Source organism: Notolepis coatsorum (assembly GCF_963971535.1).
Source record: "Notolepis coatsorum genome assembly, chromosome: 12".
Classification (NCBI taxonomy): domain Eukaryota; kingdom Metazoa; phylum Chordata; class Actinopteri; order Aulopiformes; family Paralepididae; genus Notolepis; species Notolepis coatsorum.
This window is the reverse complement of record NC_140176.1, coordinates 103,570,994-103,598,916: the sequence shown is the minus strand read 5'-3', so window position 1 is coordinate 103,598,916 and position 27,923 is coordinate 103,570,994.

Here is a 27,923-nt window from a genome sequence, read left to right as displayed (position 1 = left end):
CGAGATTGTTGCTGCCTAGTTGCCTTGAAATTAATTGCAAATAAAAAAAATTTAATCTACCTACCTCAGTTGTGAAAAAAACCCACACTCGACAGTTTTCGGCTTGCCATTGCCCTGACTGCTTTGTTGTTGAATCAAGTCAAATCCTAGGTAAGCGTATATTGTGCGTGTGAACGTTGACATGAAAAAAAAAATGTAAAAAAAAAAGATATATATTTTTTTATTATCATGTAATCTTTTGCGGGCCGGTCAGAATCATCCCGCGGGCCGTATCCAGCCCGCGGGCCATACAATGCCCAGGTCTGGTGTAGAGGCACTAAACCAACATTCATCTCTATGTGGGGGAATTGTGAGGTTTCTGTCCTTGCTTACTTACTCGCTCTGTTCCTTTAAACCACCTCGCTCTGTTTTCCATTTGTTTCTGTTAATCATTTCATTCCCCCATTCACACGCTTCTTCCCAGAGACGTCGTCGATTGGTTCTCTCCCGTCCACACGCTTTTCAATCACATCCCCCAGCTGTCACTGCTTGTCAATCAATCAATCCCGTATTATTTATACCCCGTTTCCCCACTCAAGTTTTGTTGGGTCGTTTTGATATTTTCTGTTTGCATTCGCCGTTCCTGCTGCTGCTGTTGTTCCCTGTGCTTTACCTCCAGGATATCCAAGAAGCCTTCCTCTTGGACACCTTTTTCCCGTGGCGACGCGCTCGCTCCGCTGCTGTTCCAGCGCTCTTTACGCACAACGCCTGGGTGAGTTTTTAATGACTGTCTTTGATCAAATTCCGTTTTCGTGTGTTTTTATAACACTGAAGATTACCACCTTTTTATCAGACAGTCACTCACCCAGCGGTTGCCTTTTTGATAGTTTCACTGGGATAATATTTTGACCTAACATCTCCCACTGTGTGTTTATCACACCGAAGATATTATCACATTGGATTGTATTTTGGACTTCGCTCTCAGTGTCTATTTTTGCACCGAAGATATTTTTCACTTGGGATTGTGTTTTGGAACATTGCTCACTGTGTGTGTTTACACGAAGATTAGTTCACTTGGATAACTTTTGTTTTTGGGTACAAGTCACCTCTCCTGTTCTCCTGCTCGTTCTACCTGCACCCTGTGTTGACTCGCTCCCTCTCTCTCTCTCTCGGTCCCGCATCACCTCGGAGATTCTGCCGAGAGAAGTCTGCAGAGCGGCTCTGACGTCAGCATCTGCTACCCCCTACTACCACCTCGGGAGAAGCTGCAGAGCAGCAGAACATTTTCATCCTTGCTTGAATTCCTGTCTTGTTTAGACTCTTCCTATTCTATGCTGTTTAATTAGTCTCAATAAACAAGCCCCTGTTTTTGGCAACTCTGAATCCTACTCTCTTGTGTCGTTGCGTTTGGGGTCGGTGTCAAACCATAACATTACGATCCAACCAAAATGACGACCCCAGCCGACACAGAGAGGGTCAGAACCGCACTTGCTAATCAAGTCGAGTTGACCAGGGATCACAGTCTCCAACTAGAGAGGGCTGCGGCTGCGGTGCAGGATCTCAGGGAACAGGTCCTGCCTATTCAGGGGTCAATGGCCGCTCTGGCGGTACAACAATCCGGTATTCTCGCTCAGCTTCACTCGCTGAGCGACACCGTTAATGCTTTACTTCCTTCACATCCTTCAGGAGCATTCACCGCAGCCCCAGCAGATCCCGCACCTCGGGAACCCCGTCTCTCCGTCCCACGGCTGTGCCACATTCATCATGCAATGTGAGTTGGTTTTCCGTCATCAACCAAGCCGTTTTACTGCTCGAGGATCCCAAGTGGCTTATATGACGAACTTGCTTTCAGGCCATGCTGCCCAGTGGGTCACTTCCTCCTGGGCAATGGATGCAGATTTTGTTTTCTCCTATCCAAACTTCGTGGCGGAGCTCCGCAGAGTGTTCCACCATCCAGCCCGAGGTCTGGACCCCGGAGCCCGGTTGGGGACTTTCCGACAGGGGAGCGGCAGGGTGACGGACTATGTCCTGGAGTTTCGACTGGCGGCGGTGGAGAGTGGATGGAACGACCCTGCACTTCGCCTAACCTTCTTGAGGGGACTCAGTGACGCAGTCCGGGACCAGCTCGCTACCCGGGAGTTGCCCGACTCCCTCGAGGACCTGTTTAGCCTCGTCATCCGCATCGACGGACGCCTCCTGGAGAGAAGGCGCGAGAGGACCCGACTGTTACCTCCTGAGGTACCCCGGATTCCCCGGACGCATGACGTCACTCCTGGACGCCCTGTCCTCAACACTACTGGTGGTAGCAGGCCTCCCCGTTCGGTTCGCGAGGAGGAACCCATGCAGCTGGGACGCTCTCATCTGAGCCAGGCGGAGCGTGAGGCAAGGCTCAGGTCCGGTCTCTGCCTCTACTGCGGAGGTGCGGGACACCGAATCGCCGACTGCCCCACCCGGCCAAAAGATCAGGCTCGCCGAGACCCCGGGAGATCCTGGTGAGCCGTTTTTCCCATTCCCAGCGCCGCGCACCACCTGACCATCTGATGAGCGTCACCCTGGCCTGGGGGGACCAACGTGCCACGGTGGAGGCCCTCATCGACTCTGGGGCTGACGAGAATTTCCTCGACTTCGAGTTCGCTACCCGAGCCAACATTCCACTTGAGGACCTGGTGAGGCCCTTGGAGATCTTCTCGTTGGACCAACACCGCCTGGCCGACATCTCTCAACGCACCGGCCCAGTCGTGCTGACCATCGCTGGGAACCACGTCGAGAGAATCCAGTTCCTCATCACCCAATCCCCCCTTGTCCCGGTGGTCCTGGGTAGGCCCTGGCTCGCGCTGCACGAGCCCCACATCGCCTGGTCCTCCGGTACCATCAAGGGCTGGAGCTCCTCCTGTCACGCCCTGTGTCTGCAGGCGGCGTCCTGTCCCCCGCCCCGGAGGCCCGCTGGTGAGTTGCCTCCGGACCTCTCGTCCATACCTCCCGAGTACCACGACCTCTTGGAGGTTTTCAGTAAGTCCAGGGCTCAGGCCCTTCCACCTCACCGCCCCTATGACTGCGCTATAGACCTCCGCCAAGGGGCTCCCCTTCCCGGCAGCCGCCTCTACAGTCTGACCGTTCCGGAGAAGAAGGCGATGGATCTCTACATCTCTGAGTCATTGGAAGCAGGACTCATTCGGCCTTCCTCCTCCCCGGTGGCGGCCGGTTTCTTCTTTGTTGGTAAGAAGGATGGGGACCTGCGACCCTGCATCGACTATCGTCAGCTCAACGAGATCACCATCAAGAACAAGTACCCCCTACCTCTCATGAGCTCCACCTTCGAGCCACTGACCCAGGCCTCGTTCTTCACCAAGCTGGACCTCCGGAGTGCCTACCATCTTGTCCGTATCCGTGAGGGCGATGAATGGAAGACCGCCTTCAAGACCCCCAGGGGCCACTACGAGTACCTAGTGATGCCGTTCGGCCTCACCAACGCCCCGGCGGTATTCCAGGCACTCATGAACGACGTCCTTCGTGACATGCTGGAGGTGTTCGTGGTGGTGTACCTGGACGACATTCTCATCTTCTCCAGGACCCTCGAGGAACACATCCAGCATGTCCGCCGTGTGCAGGAGCGCCTCCTCCACAATCGGCTCTTCGTCAAGGCGGAGAAGTGCCGTTTCCACTCCGACTCCGTCGATTACCTGGGCTTCATCGTTGAGAAGGGCTTGACCCGAGCGGATCCTCGCAAGATCCAAGCTGTGGAGGATTGGCCTGAACCCACCACTCGGAAGGAGTTACAGAGTTTCCTCGGGTTCGCCAACTTCTACCGAAGGTTCATCCGGAACTACAGTCAAGTGGCGGAGCCACTTACCAAGCTGACCTCCCCCGCTCTGCCGTTCGACTGGTCCCCAGCGGCATGCGCTGCGTTCCGCTCCCTCAAGAAGAGGTTCACTTCCGCCCCTATCCTGCTCCACCCTGACCCCAAGAGACAGTTCATTGTGGAGGTGGACGCCTCGAATACTGGCCTGGGCGCTGTCCTATCCCAACGTTCTCTTTCGGACCAGAAGGTGCATCCTTGCGCCTTCTACTCGCGTCGCTTCCTCCCTGCCGAGAGGAACTACGACACCGGCAATCGGGAGCTGCTGGCGGTCGTGGCTGCGTTGGAGGAGTGGCGTCATTGGCTAGAGGGTGCCGAGGAGCCTTTTACCATCTGGACGGACCACAAGAACCTGACATTCATCCGCGCTTCCAGGCGCCTCAACGGTCGGCAGGCGAGATGGGCCAGTTTCCTCAGTCGGTTCGACTTCTCGCTGACCTTCCGCCCCGGTTCCCGCAACACGAAGGCCGACTCCCTGTCCCGGTTACACTCCAAGGGGGCTCCACCCTCTGAGGACCCTACTCCCATCCTCCCGGAGGCCCGAGTGGTTGGAGCCATCACCTTGGGCATCGAGGGTGTGGTTAGGCGTGCCCTACGCTTCCAGCGTGCTCCTAGCAACGTCCCTATGCATCGTCTCTTCGTCCCCGACTCTGCCCGGTCCCGGGTACTGCTTTGGGGCCACACCAGCCGGTTCACCTGCCACCCTGGCGTCCATCGCACGTTCTCCTTCCTGGCTCGTCGTTTCTGGTGGCCCACCATGCGGAACGACGTCAAGGAGTTCGTATTGGCCTGCACGGTCTGTGCCCGCAGCAAGGCCTCTCACCAGGCACCCTCCGGGCTCTTGCAGCCACTTCCCGTTCCGAGCCGTCCGTGGTCACATGTGGCGCTGGACTTCGTCACAGGTCTGCCCTCCTCCCAGGGGAACACCTGCCTTCTGACCGTGGTGGATCGATTCAGCAAGGGGGTTCACCTCGTGGCCCTTTCCAAGCTTCCCTCGGCGGCCGAGACGGCGGACCTCCTGACTCACCACGTGTTCCGCCTTCATGGGTTTCCCCAGGACATCGTCTCTGACCGGGGGCCCCAGTTCACCTCCCAGGTATGGCGGGCCTTTTGCAAGGGATTGGGGGCAACGGTCAGTCTTTCCTCTGGTTATCATCCCCAGACTAACTGGCAGACGGAGAGGATGAACCAGAGCGTGGAGTCTGCTCTTCGGTGTGTGGCAGCCGAGAGACCGGCATCCTGGAGCCGTTTCCTTCCCTGGGTTGAATACTCCATCAATTCAATGGTCAGTTCCGCCACCGGCCTCTCACCCTTTGAGGTTTCCCTGGGCTACCAACCCCCTCTTTTCCCCGCACAGGAGGCGGAAGTGGCAGTTCCCTCCGTGCAGGTCCATCTCGACCGCTGCCGACGAGTTTGGGAGATCACCAGGACCGCGCTGCTCCGGACATCTGAGCGCGCCTGTCGTGGTGCCGACCGGCGCCGGGTTCCTGCGCCGACTTACCGCCCTGGGCAGAGGGTGTGGCTCTCCGCAAAGGACCTGCCGCTACGGTCCTCGGCCAAGAAACTCAACCCCCGTTTCGTCGGACCTTTCGAGGTCCTGAAGGTACTCAGTCCGGCGGCCCTGCGCCTGAAACTTCCTGCGTCCATGCACATCCACCCCGTGTTCCATGTCTCCCGGGTTAAGCCCGTCTCCCTCAGTCCCCTTATGCCTCCAGCTCCTGATCCTCCGCCTCCCGTGTTGGTGGATGGTCACCCCCAGTGGCAGGTCCGCCGGTTGATGGGCGTTCGTCGGCGGGGCCGGGGGTTCCAATACCTGGTGGACTGGGAGGGGTACGGCCCTGAGGAGCGTAGCTGGGTCTCCCGGCAGCTCATCGTGGATCCCAGCTTGATCACTGACTTCCATCGTGCCCATCCTGACGAGCCGGGTCGGCCTGGTCGCCGGGTGGCTCCCGTGGAGGAGGGGGTACTGTGAGGTTTCTGTCCTTGCTTACTTACTCGCTCTGTTCCTTTAAACCACCTCGCTCTGTTTTCCATTTGTTTCTGTTAATCATTTCATTTCCCCATTCACACGCTTCTTCCCAGAGACGTCGTCGATTGGTTCTCTCCCGTCCACACGCTTTTCAATCACATCCCCCAGCTGTCACTGCTTGTCAATCAATCAATCCCGTATTATTTATACCCCGTTTCCCCACTCAAGTTTTGTTGGATCGTTTTGATATTTTCTGTTTGCATTCGCCGTTCCTGCTGCTGCTGTTGTTCCCTGTGCTTTACCTCCAGGATATCCAAGAAGCCTTCCTCTTGGACACCTTTTTCCCGTGGCGACGCGCTCGCTCCGCTGCTGTTCCAGCGCTCTTTACGCACAACGCCTGGGTGAGTTTTTAATGACTGTCTTTGATCAAATTCCGTTTTCGTGTGTTTTTATAACACTGAAGATTACCACCTTTTTATCAGACAGTCACTCACCCAGCGGTTGCCTTTTTGATTGTTTCACTGGGATAATATTTTGACCTAACATCTCCCACTGTGTGTTTATCACACCGAAGATATTATCACATTGGATTGTATTTTGGACTTCGCTCTCAGTGTCTATTTTTGCACCGAAGATATTTTTCACTTGGGATTGTGTTTTGGAACATTGCTCACTGTGTGTGTTTACACGAAGATTAGTTCACTTGGATAACTTTTGTTTTTGGGTACAAGTCACCTCTCCTGTTCTCCTGCTCGTTCTACCTGCACCCTGTGTTGACTCGCTCCCTCTCTCTCTCTCTCGGTCCCGCATCACCTCGGAGATTCTGCCGAGAGAAGTCTGCAGAGCGGCTCTGACGTCAGCATCTGCTACCCCCTACTACCACCTCGGGAGAAGCTGCAGAGCAGCAGAACATTTTCATCCTTGCTTGAATTCCTGTCTTGTTTAGACTCTTCCTATTCTATGCTGTTTAATTAGTCTCAATAAACAAGCCCCTGTTTTTGGCAACTCTGAATCCTACTCTCTTGTGTCGTTGCGTTTGGGGTCGGTGTCAAACCATAACAGGAATGGTATCCAACAAACAGTAAAGTAGCAACGGAGAATGAGACACTTGTTTTAAATTAAACCATTATTTTATTTTTCTGCCTAGGTTACGTCTCTAAACTCTTACTGACATAAAGAAATCACTTCCTGTTCCTTATATTATGGGGAGGGGGTAATAGGTTAAACCCACAACATTAAGATATTTCTCACAAATTAATAATATAGCCATACCATTGGTAATATGAACAAAAACGAAATCTTTATATTAAATCAAATTAGATTAGTGTAAATATTTATATTCAATAATGTAAATTAATATAAAAACTTCATGAACACAAAATCACTATTCTGGCTGCTACATTTCCAATCCCTAATTGTTACCGTGGAAGAATTATCAATGAATGATAATATTGCAGCCACAATCTACAACATAATATGTACCTACAGTACATTATGGAAGTCCATTTCTGTTTTTAAATTGAAGTCCAGGTCCAATGTGATGTGTGGGAGGGAATTAAAGCCATCACTGACTACAAGGGGACAACATCACCCATAAATAGCTCTGTCACATTAACCGAGGAGTTGAACCATTTCTATGCCCGGTTCGACAGAGCAAACAGGGACCAAGTAGTACAGCCCCTCCCCCCCAGCGGCACAGCCCCCGTCCTGAGCCACCATGAAGTCAGGTGTTGCCTCCGGAATACCAACCCAAGGAAGGCAGCGGGACCTGATGGAGTGGTGGGCTGCATACTGAAGGAGTGTGCGGACCAGCTGACGGAGGTCTTCACAGATATATTTAATCTTTCCCTGCTACTATCATATGTCCCAGCATGCTTCAAAACATCCACAATAATACCAGTACCCAAGCAGTCAGTTGTCACGTGCCTGAATGATTACAGACCCGTGGCACTCACCCCCCTCCCTGCTAAATGTCTAGAGAAACTGGTCAGGAAACACATCACATCCATCATTCCGGCCTCCTTTGACCAATACCAATTTGCTTATAGGCAGAACAGATCAACTGAAGATGCTATAGCCATTGTGCTTCATACCGCCCTAGAACATCTAGAGAAGAAAAACACCTACGTAAGAATGCTCTTTGTCGACTATAGCTCTGCCTTCAACACTATACTCCCCCGTAAACTCATCAGTAAACTCCAAACCGTGGGTCTGTGTAATATACTGTGTAACTGGGTGCTGGACTTCCTCACAAACCGCACACAAGCCGTCAGACTGGGTAACTACACCTCGTCCACCCTGTCTCTCAGCACCGGCGCCCCGCAGGGTTGCATACTCAGCCCATTACTGTACACCCTGCTCACACATGACAGTTCCCCCTCCTACCCCTCCAATTACATCATCAAGTTCGCAGACGATACCACAGTTGTGGGTCTCATAACAAACAACAATGAGTCTGCCTACAGGAGGGAGGCGGAGGACCTTACAGCCTGGTGTGACAATAACAACCTGGCGCTCAATATAAAGAAAACAAGAGAGATCATAGTGGATTTTAGAAGATCAAGGCCTGACCACTCCCCTCTGCTCATCAACAACGAGGTAGTGGAGAGGGTCACTGAGTTCAAGTTCCTGGGTCTCAGTGTGAGTGAGACCCTGTCCTGGAGCACAAACACCGCCTCAGTGATCGGGAAAGCCCAGCAACGCCTATACTATCTAAGGAAGCTGAAGCAGGCTGGCCTGCCACGAAATCTCCTTGTCAACTTTTACCATTGTGCGGTTGAGAGTGTGCTGACCTACGGTGTGTCTGTGTGGTTCTCCAGCTGCACAAAGGCAGAGCAAGAGGCTCTACAGAGGGTGGTGAAGGCGGCAGGCAGGATCGTCGGGACTCCTCTACCAAACATCACCTCCGTCTTCACCTCCCGCTGCCTCCACCGCTCCAAATGTATCATCAAGGACCAGTCTCACCCAGCACATCACCTCTTTCAGCTCCTTCCCTCAGGGAGGAGATACCGGTCCATACATGCCAAGAGTACAAGATTTAAGAACAGCTTTTTCCCCCAAGCAGTCAAACTGTTAAATACTCATTGACTGTCCCCTCACGTGCACCATGCACTTACCACTGCACTTGATAATCTCTGATTATCACCCATCATGCACTTTATTATTTAAAATATTCTGTTATGTACAGTGTTATATGTGTTATGTGTTCATGTATGTATATATGTACTACGGTCTGTGGGAGCTCCCCTGAAATGTCGTTGTATACTGTGCAATGACAATTAAAAGTCTATTCTATTCTATTCTATTCTATGTGTCCGTCTTTCAACATTGAACACTGAAGACGTCCTAGGGATCAGAGCTTCAAGCACGTAACCCACCAGTTCTGTGGTGAAACAGGCTCTGAGGTTTTGTCAGATGCTCTCTGGCGCCACCAGTTATTGAAGGAATACACTGTTGCTGTCACACCTCAGTCTTCTGACTGCTACCTTGAACTACTTATGAGCGAAGCCCACTAGGGCATGACATATCTGCAGTAGAGATGTCCGCTGTCACTCCAATACAATGGAGCTAAATGGCACCGGGTTTGTGCCAAAATAATACAAACTCAACATTAATGTCTATAGAGCTTTTTATTTAATTTAGCAACTATTTTCTGTAGAGTATTCTACTTTTAACTTAAGTAAAATATCATGTCCTAATGGCTACACAGCATTTTAAATTATAACACTCATAATGAAAGAGTCAAAACAAGCATGATATATATTTTATTGGCTAAATCAAAAAAGGAGGTACAGAATCTTTGTGTTTGATATGAATAAAGATAAACGGAAATCAGTCACAAAACAAAAATAAGTCCTAAGGATTCCTATTGTGTATACTACTTAGTATAAGTACATGGGGTTCCTGTTGGGTATACTACTTAGTATAAGTACATGGGGTTCCTGTTGGGTATACTACTTAGTATAAGTACATGGGGTTCTTATTGGGTATACTACTTAGTATAAGTACATGGGGTTCCTATTGTGTCTACTGCTTAGTATAAGTACATGGGGTTCCTATTGGGTATACTACTTAGTATAACATTTACATTTACATTTAGTCATTTAGCTGACGCTTTTATCCAAAGCGACTTACAAGTTCTGTACGACAAGCCATCAGGAAGGGCACAACTCTATCAGCTGAGTAACAATGTTCATCAAAGTGTTGAGTGCTACAGTGTAGGTTAGTTTATTAGGACAAGTGCATGACAGTATGGTTAGTTAGGGTTAGATAATGTTTTTTTTTTTTTTTTCTTTTTATTCAGATAATGGTTGAAGAAGTGCGTCTTTAGTCAACGGCGAAAGATTGGACGTGTTTCGGCTGTCCTAACTGGGGTGGGTAGTTCATTCCACCATTGTGGGGCAAGGGTTGAGAATAGGCGACTTCTCTTTGATGACCCTCCCGGAGCTTGGATAGGAGTAGGTCTGAGGCGGCCAGAAGATGCAGAGCGTAGGGGTCTTGAGGGTGTGTAGTTAGAGACCATTGACCGGAGGTAGGCGGGAGCAGTTCCCTTTGCCGCACGGTATGCTAGGTCGAGGGCCTTGAAGCGGATTCGTGCAGCAATGGGGAGCCAGTGCAGGTCCCTAAGAAGTGGGGTGACATGGGCCGACTTCGGTAGGTTTGAGATCAGGCGGGCCGCTGCGTTCTGAGTGAGTTGAAGAGGTTTAGTGGCAGTGGCCGGGAGGCCAGCGAGCAGTGCGTTGCAGTAGTCGAGGCGGGAGATGACTGTTGATTGGACGAGGAGTTGGGTGGCTTCTTTTGTCAGGAAGGGGCGGATCCTTCTGACGTTGCTCAGGAGGAATCGGCAGGTTCTGGTTGTCGCTGCGATGTGAGCAGAGAAGTTCAACTGGTCGTCGAGGACAACACCAAGGTTCTTGGCGGTCGGGGACGCGGTCACAGCTGCATTCTCGACTGTGATGGAAAGGTCGGTCAGGGGGGAGGATTTGGCCGGCAGGTGGAGCAATTCTGTTTTGCTTAGGTTCAGTTTGAGGTGGTTGGTCGTCATCCAGGCGGAGATGTCGGACAGACAGGCCGAGATCCGCTCAGAGACGTGGATATCTGAGGGAGGGAAGGAGAGGAAGAGTTGAGTATCGTCGGCATAACAGTGGTAGGAGAAGCCATGAGACATGATAATGTTACCCAGTGATTTAGTGTAGAGGGAGAAGAGAAGGGGTCCTAAAACCGAGCCCTGGGGGACACCCGTCCGCAGGGGGCGGGTGGCCGACAGGGTCCCTCTCCATGACACTTGGTAGGAGCGGTCATTGAGGTATGATGACAACCATGTCAGCGCAGAGCCAGCCATTCCACCAGACATGCTTCTGCACGAGGTTTTACACTTCCAAAAGTGAGGTCGAATGCAATGAAGCGAACTGTCATGTTCCGTGGTATGCAGGAATGGAACTCTCTTCCCAGACATGTTAAGCAGGAGAATAGTAAATGCCGTTTCAAAATCGTGGTAAAACAACATTTTCAACCAAAGAAATTGACATTCCCTAATAGATGAACATGGATGATGTATGTAAAAGCTAAATAGTATGTTATGCTGTGTTGTATTGTGAATTGATTATGAGTAGGTATTATTGTATTGTATTGTGAATTCATAAGGCGTATATATTTTTATCTTGTATTATGAATTTGATTAGGGTTTTTATTGTTGTTTTAATTGTCTCTATGACATGTAAATGTTGTGAGTGTATAAGGGTTTTTATTGTTGTTTTAATGGTCTGTATGTCATGTAAATGTTATGAGTGTATAAGGGTTTTTATTGTTGTTTTAATTGTCTGTATGACATGTAAATGTTGTGAGTATATACGTCTGTAACTGTATTTAATGTGTTATGGACCCCAGGAAGAATAGCCCCAGCACTGCTGTGGCTAATGGGGATCCAAATAAACTTAAACTTAAACTTAAACTCCCATTCCTGCGAGGGCCGCGAGGAGGATCTGGTGGTTGACTGTGTCGAAGGCTGCAGATAGATCTAGGAGAATCAGGACAGAGGAGAGGCCTTTCGCTTTTGCTAAGTGAAGTGCCTCTGTGACCGCAATGAGGGCTGTCTCTGTGGAGTGACCAGTTCTGAAGCCTGACTGATTAGGGTCTAGGAGGTCATTCTGTAAGAGATAAGCAGTAAGTTGGTTGGATACAGCACGTTCAAGTGTTTTAGAAAGGAAGGAGAGAAGAGAGACAGGACGGTAGTTGCCTATGACGGTAGGGTTCAGGGATGGTTTTTTTATGAGGGGCGTGACTCTGGCTTGTTTTAGGGAGGTGGGGACCACCCCCGAGTTGAGTGAGGAGTTGATGGTTGCAGTTAGGAATGGGAGGATGTCTGGTGCTATGGTCTGGAGGAGTGGGGAAGGTAGCCGGTCCAGCTGGCATGTAGTCGGACGGTTCGACGTTACCAGTGTCAGGGTCTCGGCTTCTGTAATGGGAGAGAAAGATGACAGAGTGAAGGATGAGGTTCTCGATTCAGCATTTGGAATGGGTGGGGGTTGGGAGAAGGAGCTGCGGATGTTCTCCACTTTTTCCTCAAAGAAGATCGCAAAGTCTTCGGCAGAGAAAGATGAGGGAGGGGGGGTGGGGGGGGAGTGAGGAGGGAGGACATGGTAGCATGCAGTTTGCGAAGATTCTTGGCAGAGGCCTCGATCCTATGGTGAAAGAAAGAAGCTTTGGCATTAGTAATGGTTTTGGAGAATGTTAACAAGAGGTTGTGATATGTGTCGATGTCAGCAGTGAGGCGTGTCTTTCTATACTTCCTTTCAGCTGCTCTCAGGACCTGTCTTTGTTCTCTCACTGGATCTGTCAGCCATGGACTGGGTGGGGAACGGCGGGCAGGTTTATCAACGAGGGGACAGAGCTTGTCGAAGGAGGTTGCAAGGGCTGAGAGGAGGGTGGAGGTTGCCATCTCTGTGGAGAGAGCAGAGAAGGTGTCACTCAAAGGTAGAGCGGACAGTATGTCAGAGGAGAGGGTGGAGGGGGATAGGGAGGGCAGGTTGCGTCTGAGTGAGACGGTTTGAGTTGGGGTGAAGACCTTTCGGTTAAGCATGAGAGTTAGTGAGAAGGATATGAAGGAATGGTCAGATACATGTAGGGGAGTTACCGTGGTGTTAATGATGCTGGAGTTACGGGAAAATATGAGATCCAAGGAGTTGCCTGCTTTGTGGTATAAGTACATGGGATTCCTGTTGAGAATACTACTTAATATTAAGTACATGGGGTTCCTATTGAGTATACTACTTAGTATAAGTACATGGGGTTCCTATTGAGTATACTACTTAGTATAAGTACATGGGGTTCCTGTTGAGTATACTACTTAGTATTAAGTACATGGGGTTACTATTGTGTATACTACTTAGTATAAGTACATGGGGTTCCTGTTGAGTATACTACATAGTATGGGAACAGAATTTTTTTTCCATGCTACCTCCTGATTTTCCAGGTAGCATATTAAGTGATGATCTATAGGCCCCTGAAGCTTTCCGCCCCCATCCGCGCCCCCCTCCCCTCACACACACAACCCCCTAGGACACCTGACTACTTACTCGATTTAAAAGATGTGCCAGTCAAGTCTACATTGTAAATGCTTAGAGATTATGTCTTATTGATAATATCAATGCATGCAATAATGCAACAAGCTGTAATAATAATAATAATAATAACTTTATTTGTATAGCACTTTTCATACAGAGGTTGCAGTTCAAAGTGCTTCGTTCACAACAGTAAAAAATACAGGCATGAGCGAGCATAGCATGGTATGGTAAATCACAGTGTTTCACATTAGGATCTAGCATCCTAATAGGCTCTCTATTCAGTAATACAAATAATAAAATAGTTTAAAATGATTAAGTTAAAAAATAGTCTAAAAATTATAAAATAGAACGGACATACAACAGTAAAAAATACAGGCATAAGCGAGCATAAAAATTAAAAATGTAAATAGCAAGGTTACAGTAAAAAGTGTGATAAGATTGTTCAATCAGATGAAAATGGCCCAGTTAGGAGAATCAACCTTGGCACGATGTACCTAACTGGAATGGTAAACAACTTTGCTAGATTTAGGTCAAAAGTCATCTTACATATGAATTTCATTGGAGGTGTATGAAAGTAGGTAGGGTAAGAATATAGCTCTGTTTACAGTTTGATTCAGTAATACAAATAATAAAAATAGTTTAAAATGATTCAGTTTAAAAATAGTCATCAGTAAGAAGTAAAAAGTGTGATAACCGACACATAAATTTGATAGGCAGTGTATAAAAGTAGGCAGGGTAAGAATAGTGCAGGTAAGTACAATTTGTGTCAGGATATCCCTGATGTTTCTATAATAATATTTACCCTTGCCACTAGGTGGTAGCAGATATCTATCTTCAGATATTTGCCTGCATTACCCCACAGTGAAATGCCTGAGCAAAGAGATAGGTTTTAAGCTGTCTTTTATGATCTATATGAATTGAAAATGGGGGACCCTGATGGAAACAAGACAAACGTCTTTCTCAGGTCTGCATCCCCTTAACAATTGTATGTATTGAGCCGTACTGTATTGTACCCATTCTGCAATCTGTTAAATAAAGTTTTCATTCATTCATTCATGTCTAGCGAGTTGGCTTCTCTGATGTTTTGGGGTAGTTTGTTCCACAGTTTTGGGGCATAGTTGATAAAGGCTGCATTACCGATCCTCTTTTGACTGTTTCTGGGAGCCTCTAGTAGTCCAGCAGCTGATGATCACCGTTTTCTTGCTGGTGTGTAATTTATTAGAGTGTTGGCGATGTAGCTAGGTCCCTGTCCATTTAGAGCTTTGTATGTAAGGAGAAGGACCTTAAAGTAAATTCTAAATGTTACAGGAAGCCAGTGTGTAAAGCAGCTAAGACTGGACTAATGTGCTCTCTCCTTTTGGTTCTAGTTAGCAGTCGGGCTGCAGAGTTTTGGATTAGCTGAAGCCTCTCTGTGGTTTTCTTAGGGAGACCTGTGAAAAGTGCATTACAGTAGTCTAACCGGCTAGATATGAATGAATGAATTAGCTTCTCAGCATCGTTCTGATTAATAAATGGTCGAACTTTTGCTATATTTCTGAGATGGAAGAACGATGTTTTCGTCACTTTGCTAATATGAGAATTGAAGTTCAGTTCTGCATCTATGATAACCCCGAGACTAGTGACCTCAGATTTGATCCAAGGGGTTAGTCCTCCCAGGTTCTTTATTAATGTTTCTTTTTTAGTTTTGGGGCCAATAATTAGAATTTCAATTTTGTTCTCGTTTAGTTTCAGGAAGTTCTTACTCATCCATTTATTTATTGCCAGTAAGCAGTCTGTAATGGAGCTAATCGCTGTATACATTTTGGTTCAGCAGATATGTACAGTTGTGTATCATCCGCATAGCTATGGAAATCTACATTATGTTCTCTGATGATATCACCCAGCGGTAACATGTAAAGGGAGAAGAGTAAAGGACCTAAGCAACTCCCTTGTGCAACTCCATAGTTGTTGTCGTATATATCAGACATGTGATCTCCTAGTTTAACATAGAATTTCCTCCCTCTGATGTATGTTTTAAACCAGCCTAGCACATGTTCTGAGAAACCGACATGGTTTTCAAGGCGATCGATTAGAATATCGTGATCGATTGTATCAAATGCTACACTGGACGAACGCGGAAGTGCAACTCCGTTAGGGAAAATATACACGCGAGCCGGCTGCGCGAATGAAGCGTATTCGCTGGAAATGTATTAATTCACGGCACATTTAATAACATAATTTTTTATCGTTGGGCATGGGGGAATGTATCAAGTCTTCTCAAGTCAAAAGGCTCAAGTCCAAGTGAAGTCACGAGTCATTGGTGTTAAAGTCAAAGTTGAAGTCAGAGTCTTTTTTTATTTGGTCAAGTCCAGTCCAAAGACATCAAATTCGTGACTCGAGTCTGACCTCAGCTGTATTGTACCCATTCTGCAATCTGTTAATACAGTTTTCAATCAATCAATCAATTGGTATCCTGACAGTCTTCCCTCTTGTCTGACACCCACTCTTAATCTGCACTTTACTTTACACTTTATATTTATTCAAATTATTAATCCTTCGCTGCACTGTCTTTGTCCTGTGTCTGTTGTTGCTGTTATGTGAAAAAAAGATTTATGGAAAAATGCATACTGCAATTGCCGTAACAATTACCAATGTTTGTAATCGAGGTGTCATTAATAATAATGGCTTATTAAAGGAATCTGAATCAATCAATCAGTAACGTCCAAAGCAAATTCCTTGTATGTGAAAAGTATACGACAGAGAGAGAGTGCGCGAGAGAGCCCCCCCCCTTATCCGCAGTAGTGTCCCCCCTCATCCGCAGTAGTGTTCCCCCTCATCCGCATGCGCAGTAGTGTCCCCCCCCCCCCCCCCATCCGCATGCGCAGTAGTGCTTAGCGAGCCAAAAGTAACCTCGCCCTCGATCCGCTCCTCAACATCTTCCTGAATGACTGACACACGCTTTGTGTGTTTCTAGTGTAAAGTGTCTCTGTGACGGAACTCTACTGGACCAAGGGTTTCTGCTCAAACATCTGGATCAAAACGTTCTTCTTGTGGAACCAGACAGCAGACTGGACACCACAACATCTGTAAGTACAAATATGTAAACATTGTTTCCTCTTATTGCTCCTCCTTGCAGAAGCGGATCGAAAGGAGCCTTGAAGTTGTACAATCCCAGTTGAATTGTAGAAAATGCCAAATGTTTTCCATGTTTGTACTTTACCGTCTCCATGGCAACTAACTGCGAGCATCTGCAGCGACGTGATTCTGTTCACAATGAAATGTTACATTTCTCCCGATACCGGGAGCTCCCACTGTTAGCTCGATCGTAGCTGTAGCTTCAAGTCCACTTTTATTATCACATACGGTACAAGTACATTACAGTGAAATGCTTGCTTCTGTATGAGCCTCCTGAGGTTGTGCTTCATACAGTAAACATGAACCAAATCAACACAATCTGGACTGAGCTCAACGAGGCGCACAGCGCGGCGCCATCTTGTTGACGTTCATCCTCAATTGATTGATTGATTGAAAAGTTTATTAACAGATTGCAGAATGGGTACAGTACAGTACAGCTCAATACATACAATTGTTAAGAGGATGCAGACCTGAGAAAGACTTTCGTCTTGTTTCCATCAGGGTCCCCCATTTTCAATTCATCATATGACACACATGACATACAGATAGACAGTACTGCTACATCTATACATTTATGACATACCAGATTTTCAAACACAGTACTGTTTGTGATACTAAAAAAATCCAGAAGAAGAGTATATACATTTGACATAGAAACTGTGCATTGGGGGAGGTTGGGTAGGTGGGGTGGGGCTGTACATTGGAGGTGTGGGGGGGGGGGGGGGGACACACTGTACATTGGAATACTGACATACATTTGACATGGAAACTGTACATTGGAGGAGGTTGGGTAGGTGGGGTGGGGTTGGGTGGGGCTGTACATTGGAATACTGACAAAGCCATGCTTGGTCTTTATTGTACAACTGGGTTAGGACATTTGTAGGGGCCAGTTTTGAATTGCAGTCTCCCGTAGGTGTTCTTTGAGAGTGTTTTTGAAGGTGGGTAGTGATTTACATTCCTTTACAGCTTTGGGTAGGGCGTTCCACATTGTTGTGGCATAATTCCAAAACGTGTTTAGTCCCTTGTTTGAGCCGAATCTGGGTTTTACATGATTTGTGGAGCTCCCTCTGGTGTTGTGATCGTGGTATTCACTGACCTTTGGGAAGTATTTTGACATGTACATGGGTACCTTGGTCGTGTAGTGTATCTTGTAGACCAGGCCCATTGCAAGTTGCTGTACTCTGTCGTCTACTCTAAGCCATCCTAGGTTGGCAAAGTGTGCAGGGGTGAGGTGGGTTCTAGGAGTCAGGTCAAGCAGTAGTCTGACTAGTTTGTTTTGAGATGTTTGTAATTTGGTTTTTAGTGCCTTTGAGGTGCTTTGGTACCATGAGGTCCAAGCATAGTCGTAGTACCCTTGAATGAGTGCTCCTGCCAGAGTCTTCAGGGTATTCTTGTTTACCAGGGAGGAGATCCGGTACAAGAATCGAGTTCGTTGATTGACTTTTTTTTATTACATTGGATGCCATTTTGTCACAGGAAAGATTAGCCTCTAGGATGGAACCCAGGTAGGTAATTTCATCTTTCCTTGTGACAATATTGTCACCCACTGTAACTGAGAAGCCGTCTGTTTTGCTGAGTTTGTTATTTGAACCGAAGAGAATGGACTCTGTTTTGCCCATGTGTAATGATAGTTTGTTGTCGGCGAGCCATATGCAGATTTTGCCTAGTTCCGAGCTGAGGGTTTTTTCAACCTGTAACTTGTTCTTGTCAGAGACCAGCAGGGCTGAGTCGTCCGCAAACAGGAACAAGTTGCAGTCACAAGCTGACGACATGTCATTTGCATAAATTAGGAACAGTAGTGGTCCTAGTATGCTTCCTTGTGGAACACCACAGTTCACTGTGAGGGGGGGGGGGTAGGGTACCGTTTACCTCCACCATCTGTTCTCTCCCCTCCAGGTAGGATTGTATCCAGCTCACTGATAAACTATCAAAACCAATTGCTTTTAGCTTGTCAATCAGAATGGTGTGATTGACAGTGTCGAAGGCCTTTTGTAGGTCTAGCATGACCATGCCGCAGTATTTGCCCGCGTCCACCTCTTGCTTGATGTGGTCGTTCAAATAGAGAAGGCATGTGTCAGTGGAGTGGGATGTTCTGAAGCCAAATTGGAATTCGTAGATTAGATTTTTATCCGTAAGGTACTTTTCGACCTGTTCGTATACTATTTTTTCCATGACTTTCGAGATGGATAAGATAAGATAAGATATTCCTTTATTGATCCCCTTGGGGAAATTCAGGCATCATAGCAGCATGGGGGGGGAGGGGGGGAGGGGTACAGGTAGTAAAACAACACAGTATACAGGTAGTAAAAGACAACACAGGCAGTGTAAACAATTTGATCAATATGGTCAATATAATTTACTATCTGACTAGCTGAGGAATATTCACATTATTCACAGTGTCACATGAGGTGCAGTATGCAAGAGGTAGTGTTATAATTTACTATCTACTGAGTATACATTAATCAAAGTACCAGGGTAGTCTACTTTGTCCCCCTTGGGTTCCTATAAGTCCCAGGTCAATGTCTGGTAGCAGTCGCTGTCGCTGCCCCCTGTTGTGGGGCCTGGAGGCTGCTAGTCGCTGCCCACTGTTGTGGAGCCTGATGGCCGCTGGTATGAAGGACTGTCCGAGGCGGTTAGTTGAGTGTCGGGGGGGGATGAGTCTGTGGCTGAACGAGCTTCTCATCTTGACTAGCTCGTCGTAGAGGGGGTGGTAAGGATGTAAGGATATAAGGATGTAAGGATAGAAACAGGGCGGTAGTTGCCTGGGTCTAATTTGCTGCCCTTTTTGTGCAGGGGTGTTACTCTCGCTATTTTGAAGTCCTTGGGGACGTGTCCCTGTTTTATGGAGAGGTTTATTATGTGTGTGATGACTGGGGTGATGGCGGCTGCTGAGTCTCTGAGGAATTTGGAGGGGATGTTGTCATGGCCAGTGGCCTTGTTCGGTTGGAGGGCGCTCAGTTTATTGAGTACCTCATCTCTGTAGTTACCATTTCCAGTTTGAAATCGTCTTTGTGGACGCCTAGGTTCTTGTAGTATGCTACTATGTGTTCTACCCCATACTGCCCTGAGTGGGAGGGTAGTTTGTTTACCAGTGTTGTGGCTATGTTTGTGAAGAAAGTGTTTAAGTAATTGGCTACATCCAGTTTGTCTGTGATGAGCGTGTTGTCCGTCTTTATGTTTATGTTTGAGAACCTGGTTTTAAGTTTTTTACTGCAGCCTAGTTGATTATTGAGTAATTTCCAAAGTTCACGTGGTTTATTTTTGTTTTCCTCAGTTTTGTCATTGATGAAATTTTTTTTTGCAGTTTTTATCATGGAGTTTACGTCATTTCTTATAGACTAGGCAGAATTTCAGAAAATGTGCTTGTATAAAGTGCTGAAGGCATTTCGTGTTTATTTTTGGTACACAACATTTCTAGGGGTATTAAGGGGTGCTGAATCTAAATCTGCTGTATACCAAGCTCAAAAATGTCAAATAAGGCCTAAAAATTGAGAAATCCAACATGGCCGCCAGCACCAGGCCCTCTCTCCACAAAAACAGGTGCTAAACCCACAGTTTTTATTCTACTGACATGAAACTTTGCACAGAACATCTGCACCCATGGAGGAAGAAAGTAGGAATATAGCTGGGGTGCAACCATTAGTAACAGGGTGTTTTTGACTGTCTAACTGTAATCTTTGTATAGGCGAGGATAAAAAAATTACATTTCTTCAGTGTTTGCAGGAATACTACAGCAATTTGTTAATAACTGTACAGTGTTTGACGCCAAGATTAGAATCCCCCAAGTCTTAGCTTTCTTCAGGTACCAAGTTTATGCAAGTAGCTCTTATAAATCTGGATATATAAGCATTTTAATGTAAGCATGTTGTTTTAGGCAAATTTTTTAAAAATAAATGGTGGGGCTTAATGAGTTAAGTGTGACTACACAAGGTACAAACTAGGCTTGGGCGGTATGACGGTATTACGGTATACCAGGGTATTTCGAGATCCCGCCGGTATGATTCTCAATACCGTGACGTTACAGACTGCTATTACACTGAGTTGATTGTAGTGCACAGCACGCGCCAGCAGAGGGTTACGTGGCTATCGTTCTGGGACTGGGAGCTAACGTTATAGTAGTACCTGGATGGTGCAGGGTAACTGGCTACCGTCCCGGGAGCTCACGTTGATACCTGGATGGTGCTAACTAACTAGCTACCGTCCCGGGAGCTCACGTTGATACCTGGATGGTGCAGGGTAACTGGCTACCGTCCCGGGAGCTCACGTTGATACCTGGATGGTGCTAACTAACTAGCTACCGTCCCGGGAGCTCACGTTGATACCTGGATGGTGCTAACTAACTAGCTACCGTCCCGGGAGCTCATGTTGATAACTGGATGGTGCTAACTAACTAGCTACCGTCCCGGGAGCTCACGTTGATACCTGGATGGTGCTAACTAACTAGCTACCGTTCCGGGAGCTCACGTTGATACCTACTAACTGGCTACCGTTCTGTGATTTGTTTACTTCGAGGTTGAAGAAAGTGCACTTTCAGGTTGAAAGAACGGCCCTAATCTCAACGTGTTTCAATATAAGCGTTATGTATGGTGATAACGAGTATATTGTTAGCTCCGCCCCCCCCCCCCCATGAAAAAAATTATACCGCCCAAGCCTAGTACAAACCTGAATTAAATGTGCTTTTGTACATTTTCTTACATACATCAACAAGGACGTAGTCACACCGGTGATTCAAGAATCCATACTTGGCGCAGAACACCTTGGACAGGCACAACTGAACATGTTTGTGGACAAACGTTTGTGTGAACCTCCAGATAGTGACCAGCACCTGAACCTGAAATCACCCATTCGAAAAAAAACAAAGCCAAGACATTTGCCTCTTTGTATGAAGTTGTGCAACTTTCGAAGAACAAGCAAAACACCATCAAAGTGGACAGGCTCATCACAGCTTACAGAGCAGGTCGTAAGGTAGACCTTGACAATATCCTCCAGCATGAGTTCATGCCCATCCCGCCATCTCTGGCCACAACTAACGGGAGTCTACATTCCACCAACAAGTCTGTGTTAGCAAATATACTGACGAAACAAGTAAAAACCCCTGCAGATCTTACCCTTCAGCGACCCAGCTGCCTGGTCATTGATGGCCAAGCTCTGGTAATGGCACTCGGAAAGCCACCTGACACTACAACATTTGGTGACTATGCCAACAAGTTCACTGACACCGTGTTGAAGATGGGAGCAAAATACCAGAGGGTAGATGTCGTCTTTGACAGATACCATGACCAATCCATCAAAACAGGCACAAGGGTGAAACGCAAACAGCGCCACAGACCAGTACGTCGTGAAATCGTGTTAAACTTCAATATGAACAGGCTGACTCTAGAGCTATGTGGCAGGGCCTCAGAACGATGACAGATTACAAAGGCACCTCCCTCAAACTGAACAGTGACATCCAACTGGCAAATGATCTCAATACCTTCTATGCGATGTTTGAAGCTGGGAATAAAAGCACCGGCCTACAAACCACTGCAATGGAGGGGAGGGGGGCACTGCTGATGGAGACTCAGTGTTCAGGATAACAGAACATGAGGTGAGGAGGACGTTTAAAAAAGTGAATATCAGGAAGGCAGCAGGACCGGATGGTATCCCCGGCCGCGTCCTAAAAGTCTGTGCCGACCAACTGGCCCCGGTATTCACTGACATATTTAACCTGTCCTTAGAACAGGCCGTCTTCCCCACCTGTCTGAAGAAGTCCACCATTATCCCTGTACCCAAAAAATCCAAGCCTGCTTGCCTCAACGACTATCGCCTTGTAGCTCTCACCTCCATAGCCATGAAGTGCTTTGAGAAGCTAGTGAAGGGCTACATCTGTTCCTCCCTCCCCATCAACCTGGACCCCCTGCAATTTGCATACCGCCCCAACAGGTCCACGGAGGACACCATAGCCCATGTGCTGCACACAGCAGCATCACACCTGGACAAGAGGCAGGGGAACTATGTGAGAATGCTATTCATCGACTACAGCTCAGCATTCAATACCATAGTCCCCTCCAAACTCATAGCCAAGCTCAGGGACCTGGGCTTGAACTATGACCTCTGCCAGTGGGTCTTGGACTTCCTGACGGGCAGACCCCAGGTGGTGAGAGCAGGCAACTGCACCTCCTCATCCATCACTCTCAACATAGGGGCCCCCCAGGGCTGTGTCCTGAGTCCCCTCCTCCACTCCCTGTACACACATGACTGTGTGGCACAGCGGAACAACAACACAATCATCAAATTTGCTGACGACAGAGTAGTGGTGGGCCTGATCTCTGCAAACGACGAGAGGGCCTACCTGGAAGAGGTTAAGGTTCTAGCGGGATGGTGTCAAGAGAACAGCCTCTCCCTGAAAGTCAGCAAAACAAAGGAGATGATTGTGGACTTTAGGAGGTCGGGGTCAGGGACTACAGCCCCCTCAGCATCGACGGGGCACCGGTTGAGAGAGTGAACAGTTTTAAGTACCTCGGAGTCCACATATCCGAGGACTTGACATGGACTACACACATTGACAGTGTTATCAAGAAGGCACGACAACGCCTCTACTTCCTTAGGCGCTTAAGGAAGTTCAACGTGAGTCAGAAGATCCTCAAGAACTTCTACTCATGCACAATAGAGAGCATCCTGACTGGCAATATCACCTCCTGGTTTGGGAATAGCACTGCACAAGACCGCAGCAGACTACAGAGAGTGGCGAGTTCAGCCGAACGCACAATTGAAGGTGGGCTTCCCACATTTACAACAAGCGGTGCATGGGCAAGGCTAAGAGAATAATCAAAGACTCCAGCCACTCAAACAACTGCCTCTTTGAACTGCTGCGGTCAGGCAAGCGATACCGGAGTCTCATGGCAAGCACAGAGAGACTCAGAAGGAGCTTCTATCCCCAGGCCATCAGGATGCTCAATGAATGAACAATGAACAATAAGCAAACCATCAACACACCCACAGCGCACATACACTCACTTAAATAAACAACACACTGTAGCACCCACTTTACCACTTTAGACACACTTTACACTTTATATTTATATTTATATTATTGGTAAGGAAATTGCACATCATTCTCATTCCTTATTGCACCTCACCACTACAAGGTGGCACCACAAGCTAAGCTATACCTCACCATTTTTGTACCAGCTGTACATACTGTATATATATACACTGAACAATTTTGTTGTTTACACTTGTTTACGTACTTGACTTTTTGACTTTCTATTTTATACTTATTTTATACTATCTTGTTATTATCTAGCACACTCTCAGGAGCAACACAGAAAGAAACATTTCATGCAAAGTATTATGTATTCTGTATGACAACTAATAAAGAAACTTGAACATTCACTTATATTGATATGGTAAAATAATATTTTTATTTTATTATATTATAATCTATTCTATTCTATTCAGGAAAAGTGGCATTGGATGAAGCTACTGTACGCATATTAAGGACTATCTAATTTGCATAAATGTCATGTTGATTAAAAAAATTCAAGAGAAAAGAGTTTGATGAATAAATCCATGGCCTGGGATCATCCTGCTTTTCTTTCTTATTTGGTTGATGAGTTATGTAAGGGATAATGTATAGCTATGTATAGCTACGTTTACATAGCTAATGTATAGCTATGTTTAGAACACCTCGGCGAGGCGCCTCGGTATTCTAAACTCCATGTCGGTCAATTATTTTGCGACAATGACCGAGTATAGGCTATACATTATCCCGCTTATTACATGGCTAACTTACTAACAATATACCTAATTCATTTTACACCATCGACAAGACGAGATCAAATGCATACGCAGTTGTTGTGTGGCTCCGCTGTCATTATTATCGCCGGCAGCCGGCAGGTGTGTCTGATTGCACTGATGCAGTGTGTGTCAGTGGGCTTGATTGCTGCAGCTGCGAACAGCGGTCATTATTGCTCGGCAGAGGTCCGTTATCAAGTAATAACGGACCTCTGCCGAGCGCTATTGACCAATCACAATCAAGCATTTCGGCGAATGTTAACACGCCATGTAATAAGCATCTATAACGACCACCGTTTCTGCTATAAATATGAGTTTCAAGCAACATTTTCTCAACTGATCTAAAATCAGGATATGATTTTAAATTCCTCATGTATGCAAACATATAAAAACACATTTCATTCATGTTTCTACCTTGTTTAGTCAAAAAGATATGCACTTAAATAGATTACAACCTGGCGCTGGCGGCCATGTTGGATTTCTCAATTTTGAGGCCTTATTTGACATTTTTGAGCTTGGTATACAGCAGATTTGGATTCAGCACCCCTTAATACCCCTAGAAATGTTGTGTACCAAAAATAAACACGAAATGCCTTCAGGGTTATGATTTTCTGAAAATGTACCCTGTCTATTAGTCTGTTTCTTTCTAGTTTGAGTTCAGTCACGTGGGCTTGGAGTTCACTGCTCGTGCTTTTGGTAAGCTTTGACTGACTTTTATGAAATTCAGAGCATTTTTTGTCTCTGGCTTTCATAGCGGTCAGTATTTCAGTGTGCATCCACGGCTCAGCGTGATTTTTTACCCTGGTGGTTCTTAGGGGGGCCATGTTGTTTAGTATTGTTGAGAATTTGGTTTTGAAGCCAAGCCAGGTTTCTTCAACCAGTGTAGTCCAGGCTCTTCAGTTCAAGGTTAAAGGCCTCGCTAGAGTACGTTTTGAGGTCTCTAGATGTGACCATTTTGTGACAGCCAGCCTTTTGTTTTGGCTTTTTGCGGGAACAGAATATCATATAATGATCACTTAACCCGCATGCTATCACCCCTTTATTGGAGATCATGGACTTGTCGGAGGTCAGGATGAGGTCAATGGTAGTCTGGGTTGATTCACACACCCTTGTGGGTTGGGTGATTAGCTGGCTGAAACCGTGCAGATCAGAAAATCTACTGAAGGCCTTGAAGACGGGTGCTGCTTTACGTAGCATATCCGTGTTCCAGTCCCCAATAAGGATTTTTTCTACGCCCTCCACCCCAGTTAAGCACCCATCAAGTGTGTCATAAAAGCCACTCTGTTCTGGTGGTCTATAGATTGTGCCCATTAGTACTGATTTTGCCCTTGACTTGGGTCATAAAGGAGAAAAGAGCTGCAGACGTAGTACAAGAGTTTTACTGTTTTACTATTGATCATTAGTTTGTAATGTGGTGTTCAGATCAACATAAGCATAATATATCTAAATAACTTAGTTAGTTAACACCTTATTTCACATGTAGTGCACAGTGACAGAGGTAACTACTAAGACAGACAGATATGACCAAATTGTGACGACCCTCCCCCACACTGTTTGTTGCTCTGCTGGTTTCATTGTTTCACAGGATTGGTGGCAGAGCTGGGGAGGGTTATCAGAGTGTGTCCCAGGCCTTTATACATGCAGGCTTCCTTTAGTGTCCCAGGCCTTTATACATGCAGGCTTCCTTTAGTGTCCCAGGCCTTTATACATGCAGGCTTCCTTTAGTGTCCTAGGCCTTTATACATGCAGGCTTCCTTTAGTGTCCCAGGCAGCGTTTCCGTTAGCCGGTAATTACCGGTATTTGACCGGCAAAATCTGTTGAAGTCCGACATATTTACTCTCTCCGGTCTTAATGTCCGGTGAAAATAATTCCCTGAGTCTAAGCACAATTTGATTATTTGAATTGTATTAAAATAGGCTAAAATTAAATAGCCTATGCGATGAACGAAACGATCATTACATTTGTTTCCTCGTTGCTTCTAATAATGACAACGACGTCGTCAGCGAGAGCTTAGTGCTGGGTGTGCGAACTTTTGTGAAGCTGCAGAGCCAGAGCACTATCAGCACAATGCAGTATTCCAGCAGTACTCCAATTCAGCCATTTTCAGCCAATGTTGGGTGGGGGGCGCTGCTGTGCGGTTCCCAGAAAAGAGCCAATAACACTGAATCAGCTGCTCTGCAGCGCCATACTCTTTGCAAATAAGTCGTTGCGAGGTGGAGAGAGTCGTCACGCAAACCACGATAATGTTGCCGTCTCTCTGCTTTCTCAGTTCTTCGCTTGATATAATTAGAGTTGTTCCGATACCGATACCAGTATCGGAAAAGCCGCCGATACTGGCTAAAATGATGGTATCGGTATCGGCGAGTACCCTCTAATGCTGCGCTCCGATACCATATGACGTAATTTATCAACAACACTGTGGTCTGTTGAGTAAGCATTATAAAACAAACGGGTGCTTAATCGATTAAAGTGTCAATGCCATTTGTCATTTTAACAGCAGATACTTTCTTAAATGTCATCGTCCCGACAGAGCGGTGTTGACGGGGAGCTCATGGGTTCGCTTGGTGGCTGGTGTTATTAGCATTGAACAGCTAACCGAAAGCTAGCTTTAACATTACCTTGGCTAAAGTTGGGGCTATTCATATAATCCAGCAATAATGGCAATGGCAATAATGACATGTTGCGGACAGCCATATCGGTGACAATGTTTAGCTTTTAGTGCCAAATGATAAGAGTCTGAGGCGGAGTCTCAAAAGAGAATGTTGAATATTTATTGTGCAAAAATCACAACAGATCCGACTGCTACTGAAACGGAGCCTTGTAGACAGACTGAGTAGGGTATATCTGCAGAGCCAGTGGGTAGCGAGTGCAGCAACGTATAATGTCCGTGTGGATCATTGGAGTAGGGTATATCTGCAGTGCTGAAGCCCCATACTCATTGATTAATGATACTAATACAAATATATACAATCACCTGTTGTTGAATAAATACCATTACTTTCTAGTTATTACTAAAAAACAGTATATATAAAACAGTATTTGTTAAAAAAAAAATATATATATATATTTATAAAAAATTTATATAATATCGTTTTTCTTTTTTTTTTTTTTTTTATGTATGCACTGGTATCGGATAAGTATCGGTATCGGCCGATACCCAAAGCTTAGGTATCGGAATCGGATCGGAAAGGAAAAAATGGTATCGGAACATCTCTAGATATAATTAATACAAATGTCCAATATAACGGAATTCGTTAGCTCATAAAAATGTGATTATAACAGACTGCTGTTTAGTGTCGGACCGACTGCCCACATATGCGGTCTATTTTATTTCAAGTCAGCAGCAGCAGGGAGTATCGAGGGACTTATTTTATTTGGAATATATTAATGACTGTATACGCAAAAGTAGCCTAGTTTTAAGTAATAATATTATAAATCTACATGCCTTGAGGATGACATTCTTTATATAGTAGGGGTGGGAATCACCAGTTTCATCATGATACGATACGATATCGATTCTTTGGACAACGATACGATATTTGCCGATATCACAAAGTCTCTCACGATACAATACGATTAGATTAGATTCAGGTGCCTGCAATCGATATGAGATGATATCATATGCCCATTTAACACAATCAGTAACATTTAGATCAACTAAAAAAA